This window comes from Silene latifolia, chromosome 3, assembly GCF_048544455.1.
Source record: "Silene latifolia isolate original U9 population chromosome 3, ASM4854445v1, whole genome shotgun sequence".
Classification (NCBI taxonomy): Eukaryota; Viridiplantae; Streptophyta; class Magnoliopsida; order Caryophyllales; family Caryophyllaceae; genus Silene; species Silene latifolia.
Window position 1 is genome coordinate 148,316,168 of NC_133528.1, and position 12,504 is coordinate 148,328,671.

At 41.2% G+C, this 12,504-nt stretch overlaps 2 long non-coding RNA genes across 2 annotated transcripts; both read left to right on the top strand.

The window, feature by feature from the left end:
- Window positions 1-5,464: 5,464 nt before the first annotated feature.
- Window positions 5,465-6,325, top strand: LOC141648399 (uncharacterized). The gene is made up of 2 exons (XR_012546018.1): window positions 5,465-5,590; window positions 6,140-6,325. It is a non-coding gene; the product is annotated as an uncharacterized LOC141648399 (long non-coding RNA).
- A 5,060-nt stretch (window positions 6,326-11,385) lies between these two features.
- On the top strand, window positions 11,386-12,250 carry LOC141648400 (uncharacterized). The gene is made up of 2 exons (XR_012546019.1): window positions 11,386-11,511; window positions 12,065-12,250. It is a non-coding gene; the product is annotated as an uncharacterized LOC141648400 (long non-coding RNA).
- The last annotated feature ends 254 nt before the right edge of the window (window positions 12,251-12,504 follow it).

A 12,504-nucleotide genomic window follows, 5' to 3' on the forward strand; every position in this document is an offset into this window, starting at 1 on the left:
TTTCTTCTCTCTAAACTTTCAAGGGTTTCTTTGTCTTCTAATTTTCAGAGTTGCTACTCCGGCGAGTGTTTTTCTTCAAGGTAAACAAACAAACTTCCTCACTTCTTATTTTGTTAAGTAATCATTGTTATCATGTCTTCTGCCGACGCCGGGACTAGCGCTTCTGCGCCGGGGGGTTCCCCGTCGCGTCTTGATGGGGAGGGGATACTAGACGCCATCCCGATAAGGTCTGGGGGCCCTAGGTCTCCTTCTCCCGTAGTTGATTCACCAATTTTGGAGGAATGGGAGGACGAGGGTGATGATGCTGATGATGATGAGAGGACTCCTTCTAATGGTGAGAGGACTCCTTCTGATGGTGAGAGGCCGTCTATCCCGGATCATGGCGAGGCCTGCACGACTGGTCTTGACCGTGTCTGGACCAATAAATTCGCCAGCTGTTCCGGTGGGACTCTTTTCGGAGGCCATTTTTCTTTCGGTGAGGGGTACAGGATCGTTATCCCTGAGGAGGGTCAGGCGGTCTGTTGCCCTCCACCGGGTCACATCGGCGTGTATATCAGGCACCTGGAGTATGGGCTCCGGTTTCCCTTGAATGAGCACGTCATGGCCATCATCAAAGCTATGAACGTCGCTGTGGCCCAACTGCATCCGTTGGCCGTGAGGACAATAATCGACTTTGTGTGGCTTTGTCTCTTTAGGGGGGAGATCCCAACAGTCAACTTATTCCGTCGTCTTCATTTTCTACGACCGTCCATCGCCGGTAAAGTGGGGTGGTACAGCGTGCAGACGGAGCCAGGCTTCGTCTCCGTGTCCAAACTTACTTCTTGCAAGGACTGGCAAGGGCGATGGGTGTACGTTCAAGTGCCGGAGGACTACCCATTGCCTCGGTCTTTCCAGAGCCATGTCTACTTGCGGTGTGAGAACCGGGAAGAGTATGAGGCATGTATCTCCCGGGGTAAAGTTAAGATGGACGCCTCGAAGGTCCCTCTTACTGCGGATGAGAAGCGGGCGATGCTGCTGTTTGATGCTGAGAAGGGATGGCTGCCCCCGACTCAGATTATTCTTCAAGATGAGCTGCTTTGCCACGTCGGCCTCATACCGGCCCTCAGCCAGGGTGAGTGGGGTCGGTGTGAGGCCCATTTTTGCCTGTTATGCTCTTGTTTCAGAGCTTTGTTTTACTCCGTTTATGTAACCTTTGTTTAATTTCTTGCAAACCGGTTTGGCCAGGATCTGTCTGAGAGGACCTTGAATAGGTTGGGGCTTGATAAGGACAGGAAAGTCGTTCAACGGCGTCCTGCGGCTGACCCGCGCGATCGTAGACCGGCTCCCAACGAGCTTATGGAGAAGCAAATGAAGTCACTGGATCCTGCGGCGGCCCAAGCAAGGGTTCTCGGAGGCATGCCGAAGAGAACAAAGAAGTCAGCGTCCAGGTTGGCGACGGTGTCTGTGCCAACTCCCTCTTCGACTCCCGTGGTTCAGAAGGAGCCTGTGGAGGTCATCGAAATCACTGATGGGGTGGTGACCGTTGCTAAGGCCCCTTCTCCTAAGAAGAGAAAAGAGCCTCCGTCTGCTTCCACCGTTGCCGGGGAGAAGACTGACTCAGCCGTCCCTCTACCGATGAGGGTCCAGACTGGTACGGATTTAACTTGTGGTTCGGATTTAGCTGGTTCATTGGACATCCCTGATGACAGGCTTTCTGATGTGTCAATGCATGGTGACATGGATGCTCTGTGTGAATTTTTTGTAGATCCACCTCCGGCAGTCGCCGTTCTCACTGAACGGCAAGCAGGGAAGCAGCCTGAGAAGGCTATTGAGAAGGCGGGTGATAGAAATGTCACCGTTTACTCCTCAGCTCAGAAGCTTCCTCCCTCCGAGCTTGTGGCAGAGGGTGTGAAACTATATAAGAGGCTGGCGAAGTGGACCCAACAAGCCGGCTCCCACATCATGGAGCAGGAAAAAACCATGGCCCAGGCGGCGCCACTGATGGCAAAGCTTAAACTTGACCTCTCTGCTGCAAAGGGGGAAGCCGGGAAGGCTAAGTTGGATCTCCTTGCCGCCAAGAAGCGCGTGGAGGAAACTGAGAAGCTGCTAGGGGGCCGAGATGGCCAAAGTTGAGGATGCTGATGCCGCCCTTGCCAAGATGATGGAGGAGCGGGACAGGTATAAGGGTGCTTATGACGCCGTGGTTGCCAAGAGGGAAGAGTGGAAGGATTTGTTCCATAAGCAGGCGGAGGCGCTCAGGGACGCGCAGGCTACCCTTGCTCAAAAGGAGAAGGATATTGAAATGCTCCAAGATGATCTCCTCCCTAAAATGTGCGCCCAAATCCGTGACCAGATCGAGGAGGCGACCAGGGAGGCCATCAAAAAGGTCATCCCTGACGGCTCCTTCCCGTGGGATAAATTTGACCAGCTTCTGGATGAAATGGCTGATGCTGAGGAGGTAGCGGCTGCGGAGAAGGCGGAGGCGGCGAAGGCGGCTAAAATAGCTGAGGCCAAGGCGGCCTATGACGCAAAGGTGAAGGAGGCTGATAGGCTGAAGGCACTTGAAAACGTCGAGCCTTCTCTTCGAGCGGCCACCGGAGATGTTCTTGCCTCGATGGAGGGCAAGAACAGCATAGGGAGACGGGCGGTCATCACCAGACTCACCCGGCATCTCGGATAGCTTTAGCTGTTCGGGGGCCAATTATTGAGCCTTCTCTCCCTGCCATCTTTTGGCGCTTCAAATCACAAGTTTGTAACCTTTTGTTTCTTTGTTTTCTCGCTTTTTGTAAAGCTTTGGTAGGTAGAGTTTAGGCTATCCTTATGGGGACGGCCGTCGTCTGTACTCTCCTTGCAATTATTTTTAATAAAGTTTTATCTTTTTGGTCCTCGGCTTGGCCGGGACTTTGATCAAGATTCTTTACTTATCTTGCGTTATTAATTGAGTGCCTTCGTTTTTACCGTTGGCATGGCCGAGGCAGTTAGAATGCATATCTCAACTGTGTTAACGTCTTTAACATTTCTTCTAGTGTATCGGTCATTGTGTCCCCGTCGCTCTCGGCTAAGGCCGAGGTAATCGGGGTTATGGCTCGATAGCAGTTCTTCTAGCGTATCGGTCATTGTGTCCCCGTCGCTCTCGGCTAAGGCCGAGGTAATCGGGGTTATGGCTCGATAGCAGTTCTTCTCTTTGAGTGACCGCCTGGTGGCAATTATGGAGGGGACAAACACTTCGATGGGAAACTTGGGTGATTCATTTGCTTGTTATGATCGTGCGTTGGGGTGTCCACAATGGGTTTGGACACCTCCGCCGCTATACAAAGTACTTCCTTAAGTTATCGGTGTTCCAATGGCTCATCAAAGGCACACCTCCCATGTCTGTCAGCCGGTATGTACCCGGCCTCATCTCTTCAACCACTTTGTAGGGACCCTCCCAGTTGGCCGTCAGTTTACCATGAATATTTCCTTTGTTGGTGGCAGCCGACTTCCTTAAGACTAGGTCTCCCACTTTTAAGTCCCTTTTGTGGACTCTTCGGTTGTAGGCTCTTTTCATCCGGTTTTGATACACTGCCAAGTTGAGGCGTGCTGTATCTCGGCTTTCTTCGACCAGGTCTAAGAAAGCTTTCAGGCCTTCCTCGTTTTCAACCGGGCTGAAGGTAGCCGTTCTGAATGTTGGCACCGTCGCTTCGATTGGTAGGACGGCTTCGGAACCGTAGACTAAGTGGAAGGGGGTGTACCCCGTTGCTTCTTTCTCCGTCGTCCGAAGGGACCACAGGACACCGGGTAGCTCATCGGCCCACCTTGTAATACCCCGTATTTTTATATAATAAATTAATCGGATATTATTGAATTAAACGAATATTATTAAAAGGATATTATTATATATTAATTATTATACATTTTATATTACTAGTTAAGTCGGGTAAATTATTGAGTCGATAATTTCAGTAAGTTATTTTAATTAACCGCGTCGTATCGATATAAGTTAATCGTGACGAGTTTATCCTACATTCGACTTTTACTAAAATATCTTTATTAAAATATACTATTATTATTATATGTTATTATACTACTACCACCATACCTTCTTTTCCTACTTTCCCTTCTTTCTTTCACGTCCATACCAATTACCAACCATGCCTACCATACCTACTTTTGTTTCTTTATTCTTTCTTTATCAATGCACCATGACTCCTTCTCCATCAACACAAAAGCCACCTTTCACGCATAAAGAGAGGGTGAGAGTGAGATGGGGTAGTTACTGTGCTGCAAAGAAGAGATAGGGACTGTTGTCGACGGCCGTGGGTGGCCCTGGTGGCGGTTGTGGTGGCGACAAGGTAAGCTGTTCAAACACCTCCTCTGTTTTTGTTTGAATTTCAGTCGGGTTTTGGGGGGTGGTTGCGTGTCTGATAGAGACATTTAAGGTGGTGGTTGATGGGGTGTAGGAGTAGTGTGGTGAGTGGCGAGTGTATTGGTGGTTGTTGAGGTGGTTATAGGTGGCAGTGGTGGCTGTGAAGGGCGGCAACGATAGGGGTGGTCAGATGGTTATAAGACGGGTTTTTCAGGGGAGTTTGATATGGTGAGGTTGGGGTGGCACCACTGTGGACTCGGGGAAGGTCGAAACAGTGGTGCCATGGTGTCTATGATGGTGGGTTGGCGGCGAGTAAGATGGCGGTAGTGAAGCAGGGATGTGGTGTTGGTTGCGGTGGAGGAAAGGAGAGAAAGAGAGGGTGTTGGTGATGATGCACGGTGAACCAGGCCAAAAGACGCCCCTGGTGTGACTCGCCGGCGTGAGTCGACCCAGGTGGGGTTAGTTGCCGGTGGTGGGGTAGAAGTGGGGACCACTGCTGGTGGTGGTCGTGGTGGTTCAGGCGACGCAGTGAGAGTTTGGGCGAGTGTGAAGTCGTGCGTGAGTGTTGTCTAAAGCCGTGTTGATTCGTTTAATTATTATTTAAATTATCGTGTTCTAAATTAATTAATTAACTCCCGAGTGCACTAAAATAATTAAAGACGGGTTTTCATAGTTAATCGTTATATTTCGATAATGGATCACGTGCTTAATTAATTAATTTAATTCCGAGTTATTCAATTAATTAATGACGGGTTTAAGTCGGGTTGTTGAATTGTTCAAATATCGATTCGGGTTTCTCCTTAAATCGTTTAATTCATTAAAATAGTTATTTAATTAACTTCCGAGTTATTAAAATGGAATAATAATTAATTATTTAGAGTCGGGATTATTCGAATTATTCTATGTTTGATTCAGGGTTTCTTAAATCGTTGAATGCGTTTAATCTTTGAATTATCATAATAGTTAATTAATTTAATTTCCCGAGTCATCTAAATAAATTATTTCCGAGTCAATTAAATAATTTATTTAATTTAATTCCCGAATCGTTTCGATAATTAGAGATGGACTTTGAGTCGGGACTAGTGAAAATGGAAAGTTACTATATCGGGAAAGTTTCTATTTTTTGGGAGATCTCTATATTTAGTAGTTAGTAATTATATTATTATAATTGTTTTAGGTGACGAATTCATGATGGATCGATAATCAAATTCATTGCTTTCTTTCTGGACTTCTTAACTGCTTAATTGGATTTGCTGGCACTATGAGGTAGGGAAATACACTTGTCCTATTATCGTTATTGATCGAATTGTGTTGACTTGTTTCATGGTGGTTGAATTACGTTATCATTTATATTCGGGAAGGTGATTGATTGATTTGATCGTATTGAGTATGATATCACAACATCGGGTAACTGGCATGACTTTATGATTTATCAGTTCAGTGATTCATATACATATTGCATTGCATTAATTACTGTTGAGCATTTCATATGCATTGGAGTTGGAGGATGATGTGGTGATCACGATATTGAGATACGATGTGATGTTGTGATAAGGCCCAGGCGGGTTCTGCAGACTTGACTGGTGTCCTCGGTTGTTGAAATGGCAGATCGGCTTTGGTCGATATATATAGTCTAATAGGGGATCGGTATGGTGGGCGTTTCGGGTTATGAGATGTGTGTGATGAGTTGAGATGGAGATGGAGGTGGCGGAGTATCATGCATATCATATTTTATTGTTTATTGTTTTCCCTACTCAACCTCGCGGTGACCCGTGTATTCGTGAACACCGTGATGAACCGTTTTATGGGGAGCAGACTTGACAGGTTTAAGAGATAGGACGGGAGCTTGATGGGCGTGAGACATTGGATCAGACGACTTAGTAGCTAGATCATCATCTAGAAGACTTTCACTTTTATTTATGTCAGTTTTTGTAATTTGAGTTGAAAAGAGTAATTGTAATAATTAAGTTAAAATTTTACATAAATTGCCTTGGAGTTTAATTTGTTATTCACTACCTCGGGAAACCGAGATGGTAACAGTCCGTTTTATGAGGGAATGTCTTGACGAGGACTTCTTTTATAAACCGGGGTGTTACAAAGTGGTATCAGAGCGAACGATCCTCAGGCCTAAACCAATGAGCCCAATGAATATAGGATGTGTCTAAATAAAATGAACCCCGGGATAGAACTGTTAGGAGCACACTAAGGTAAGGTATGAGTTAGGGGCCCCCTCACACCGAACCAGTGGTCCTCTCAGTTGAACCGGAAACCATGAGTGCATACGAGAGAAAGGGTAGAATAGTGCTTGAGGTTGAACAGGACATTCATCTATCGTTGCCTAAGTGTTAATTGATTGATATATTGATTATTGCAGGACAATGCTACGGTAAGTAAATTGTATGAATGATGTGTTGATAGCACTACTACGACTAAGTAATATGCGGTTATGTGATCCCAAAGCCATGCTAGTATAGTATTGTGTTAGTAATAAGAAACACGATAGAATTTCATATCTTTAGTCATCACAATCGTGATTTAGATGTAATTAGTAGATCGAGATGCGAAAGGATTCTATGAGGTATATGTTGACGTAAGTACAGAGTGAGATTTAAGTTAGGATGAATTAGTATCGATAGTATAGTTATAAGAATTGGAACATAGGAAATGAATAACTTAGTGATAAAACTCGTTCGGGTTGGTGTTACCCTTTAATTGACCTTACTACCATTTCTTTTCTGTTTATTGCCTATCGATGAAAATTTTATGAGAAATAGCCTCGTGAGTTAGTGATCGTTTGACGTTGGTTTCACGCTTATATGAGATACGGATTATGAATAATAAGTAATTTAGTGAGCTGTGGTTAGGAAGTTCCTGTGCAGTAATGTTCGACCAACGATTTTGTGAAAATCCTCATTTAAATTGTATTAATAATTTTTACATAAATTCAAACTCAATCGATTAAAAGAGTCGTACATGTTTTCAAATTAATAAGCCACGAAAAATCTTGATGTTTCAATATTAAATGATAAATTTTACAAAATGACCCAAAGTTTTGGATCAATTGTTGTCACATGTTTGTTTAGACAAACTAAGTTGTAAAATTCTTTAAAAATGGAATTCTTGTGCTTTAAACCTTATTCTATTTCCCTGTGTTTTGAACTCACCGTGTTTTATAAAAGTAATATGAAACAAGTTTTAATCGAATAGTTATTTATTCATGATTTTTGGAAGTTACAACGTAAAAAAAAAAAAAATTAAAATGTGCGTCCTATGTTGAATTTTCATACAGTGGTTTGATTAATTCATGAACTTTAATAATGTGAATTTATAATGTTTTATATAACGACAGTAGCACGCATGTTCAGTAGTTGTGTATCTTAACCAGTAATAAATTAAAACTTAAGTTGATAACCTTGTTGGCATGATAGTATGAGTAAAATGGGGTAACTTAATTTGATTTTTAATCAAGGGTGAAATGTTACAAGAGTCCAGTTGTTTGCATATTTTTATACAATTGGCATGTTGTAATATTTTATATCATATTTGCATATTGGTCGGATATATATAAATATAAAACTAGATTGTCATATAGTGGTAAAGGTGATGGTATTAAAAGTAATTTGATTATTCTAATATACTCGCATGAAAATTATAATAATTATGTTTAAAAGTTTACACATGGATGGTAGTAATGATTGTGTCTAAATGATCACGCATGTAGGATGTCATCTGAGTTTAAAGACTTTCATGTGAGTTGTGTGCCTAAAATTATACTTATCACTTTCATTACATTAAATTCTTTCAATTGAACCTAGAACCTATAACATGATAATAAACCGTGTCGTTATTCCATATTGAATATGTTCGTTATTATATTGTCATAAAATGCTAAAGTAATTCTTACAATTGTAACACGACATGTGACACACCAATATCCTCGGGTCATCACTATCAATTATATTTTAATAAAAAGTGTTTATGATAATTATATTGGCAATTATAATGGATAACCCTTTATTGGTTCACAGGATATGCATTGTTTTAAATGATAGTCGTTATAGTTACGTTTAATTGAGCCGTAAATATAATTGAGTAAAGAAGTGCAACTAAAATTCTGATGTTGAAGTAATAGTCGTTCATTAATAAAGATATGGGTGAATTGAATAAGATGAACCGGTAAATTACAATATGTGAGTCGACACCTAAGCTTGTTTTGCTTAAAGTAATTGAATTAAGTTTACCTGATTTTGGGTTTCGTAGTAAGCTGTAAGTGGATTCTATGACGACCCTGTTGTAAGATTATGTTAAGAAAATTAATCACCGTCCAGTATGAAAGTAAAAGTTTTGAAAAAGGAAGTTAAATTTGTGTCGTATGAGTATAAATTCGGAATGAGATTTCCAGCCAGTGTCTGGTTGAATGGTTTCACGATATTTGCTAGTCTGGAGTAATGAAACATGATAAGTTGATAGTAGCATAACATAAAATGAATAATTGTAAAATTGGTGTAGTTAAATACATCTAATCTCTTCTGTGATTGTGTTGAGTACAGTCTAAATATAATTAATACAAAGAAAGAAATTTTGTGTATAATAGCCTTGTACGATAATTTTCCAATATCGCTGTTTATTCACTTGTTTGACTCGACCAATAAATTTATAAAATTGCAAATCAATGTGCATTCGTCATTAATAAGTAAATACCAAACCCTTTGCTATGAAGAAAAAAAATAAAAAAATAAAATAATAATAATAATAATAATAATTCTAAGATAATAATAAGGGTTACGAGGACGTAACCACGTTTTTAGTTGGGGAGGATTGTAAAATCTTAACACTTAATTGGCACTCGTTTGTAGATTGTAGTTTTGACCAAATTGATGTTTCGTTGTGAGGTTACCTATGCAAATAAGTCCTATATGTTTTGTTCCTACTTCTGTTAGTTGGTTAATATAAAAAAAAAAAGTGTAGTTAAACTACCGGTATTGAGTTATGAGTTGTGGGGCCTTTGTGCCGAGTTATGTTCGCGGCCCAGCGAGACCATGGTTATTGAGTTACTTGAGTTTGAGATCGGAATTGAGATGGAAAGATGATGGTGTTCTCATATGATTATATAGTGTTATACATTTGTGTTCGCAGGTAGTTATTAGCTGTAGTTAATTAGATTAAGAAAATGATGAGTTAAACTTCGGGACGAAGTTTATTTTTAGGAGGGCAGAATGTAACATTCCGTGTTTGTCAAGTTTAGTTGAAGTGTCAAGTGGGTGTTAACCGTGTTAGAAATTCGTGACGTCCGTAAGTACAATATACAATACCTTTCTGTTGTTGAGTATGGGAGCGAACTTCGGGACGAAGTTCATTTTAAGGGGGGAAGACTGTAATACCCCGTATTTTTATATAATAAATTAATCGGATATTATTGAATTAAACGAATATTATTAAAAGGATATTATTATATATTAATTATTATACATTTTATATTACTAGTTAAGTCGGGTAAATTATTGAGTCGATAATTTCAGTAAGTTATTTTAATTAACCGCGTCGTATCGATATAAGTTAATCGTGACGAGTTTATCCTACATTCGACTTTTACTAAAATATCTTTATTAAAATATACTATTATTATTATATGTTATTATACTACTACCACCATACCTTCTTTTCCTACTTTCCCTTCTTTCTTTCACGTCCATACCAATTACCAACCATGCCTACCATACCTACTTTTGTTTCTTTATTCTTTCTTTATCAATGCACCATGACTCCTTCTCCATCAACACAAAAGCCACCTTTCACGCATAAAGAGAGGGTGAGAGTGAGCTGGGGTAGTTACTGTGCTGCAAAGAAGAGATAGGGACTGTTGTCGACGGCCGTGGGTGGCCCTGGTGGCGGTTGTGGTGGCGACAAGGTAAGCTGTTCAAACACCTCCTCTGTTTTTGTTTGAATTTCAGTCGGGTTTTGGGGGGTGGTTGCGTGTCTGATAGAGACATTTAAGGTGGTGGTTGATGGGGTGTAGGAGTAGTGTGGTGAGTGGCGAGTGTATTGGTGGTTGTTGAGGTGGTTATAGGTGGCAGTGGTGGCTGTGAAGGGCGGCAACGATAGGGGTGGTCAGATGGTTATAAGACGGGTTTTTCAGGGGAGTTTGATATGGTGAGGTTGGGGTGGCACCACTGTGGACTCGGGGAAGGTCGAAACAGTGGTGCCATGGTGTCTATGATGGTGGGTTGGCGGCGAGTAAGATGGCGGTAGTGAAGCAGGGATGTGGTGTTGGTTGCGGTGGAGGAAAGGAGAGAAAGAGAGGGTGTTGGTGATGATGCACGGTGAACCAGGCCAAAAGACGCCCCTGGTGTGACTCGCCGGCGTGAGTCGACCCAGGTGGGGTTGGTTGCCGGTGGTGGGGTAGAAGTGGGGACCACTGCTGGTGGTGGTCGTGGTGGTTCAGGCGACGCAGTGAGAGTTTGGGCGAGTGTGAAGTCGTGCGTGAGTGTTGTCTAAAGCCGTGTTGATTCGTTTAATTATTATTTAAATTATCGTGTTCTAAATTAATTAATTAACTCCCGAGTGCACTAAAATAATTAAAGACGGGTTTTCATAGTTAATCGTTATATTTCGATAATGGATCACGTGCTTAATTAATTAATTTAATTCCGAGTTATTCAATTAATTAATGACGGGTTTAAGTCGGGTTGTTGAATTGTTCAAATATCGATTCGGGTTTCTCCTTAAATCGTTTAATTCATTAAAATAGTTATTTAATTAACTTCCGAGTTATTAAAATGGAATAATAATTAATTATTTAGAGTCGGGATTATTCGAATTATTCTATGTTTGATTCAGGGTTTCTTAAATCGTTGAATGCGTTTAATCTTTGAATTATCATAATAGTTAATTAATTTAATTTCCCAAGTCATCTAAATAAATTATTTCCGAGTCAATTAAATAATTTATTTAATTTAATTTCCGAATCGTTTCGATAATTAGAGATGGACTTTGAGTCGGGACTAGTGAAAATGGAAAGTTACTATATCGGGAAAGTTTCTATTTTTGGGAGATCTCTATATTTAGTAGTTAGTAATTATATTATTATAATTGTTTTAGGTGACGAATTCATGATGGATCGATAATCAAATTCATTGCTTTCTTTCTGGACTTCTTAACTGCTTAATTGGATTTGCTGGCACTATGAGGTAGGGAAATACACTTGTCCTATTATCGTTATTGATCGAATTGTGTTGACTTGTTTCATGGTGGTTGAATTACGTTATCATTTATATTCGGGAAGGTGATTGATTGATTTGATCGTATTGAGTATGATATCACAACATCGGGTAACTGGCATGACTTTATGATTTATCGGTTGTGATTCATATACATATTGCATTGCATTAATTTCTTGTTGAGCATTTCATATGCATTGGAGTTGGAGGATGATGTGGTGATGACGATATTGAGATACGATGTGATGTTGTGATAAGGCCCAGGCGGGTTCTGCGCAGACTTGACCTGGTGTCCTCATTTGTTGAGTGGAAGATCGGCTTCGGTCGATATATATAGTCTACCGGGGATCGGTATGGCTGGGCGTTTCGGGTTATGAGATGTGTGTGATGAGTTGAGATGGAGATGGAGGTGGCGGAGTATCATGCATATCATATTTTATTGTTTATTGTTTTCCCTACTCAACCTCGCGGTTGACCCTGTGTATTCGTGAACACCTGTGATGAACCGTTTTATGGGGAGCAGACTTGACAGGTTTAAGAGATAGGACGGGAGCTTGATGGGCGTGAGACATTGGATCAGACGACTTAGTAGCTAGATCATCATCTAGAAGACTTTCACTTTTATTTATGTCAGTTTTTGTAATTTGAGTTGAAAAGAGTAATTGTAATAATTAAGTTAAAATTTTACATAAATTGCCTTGGAGTTTAATTTGTTATTCACTACCTCGGGAAACCGAGATGGTAACAGTCCGTTTTATGAGGGAATGTCTTGACGAGGACTTCTTTTATAAACCGGGGTGTTACACACCTTCCCTTAAGGTCTTCAACTGTCTTCTTCAAACCGTTGAGGATTGTTTTGTTAGCTGCCTCCGCCTGCCCGTTGCTTTGTGGGTGGCAGACGGAGGAGTATGCAAACTTGATGCCAAGGTCTTCTAACCAGTTCATTATCAGGTCACTCCAAAA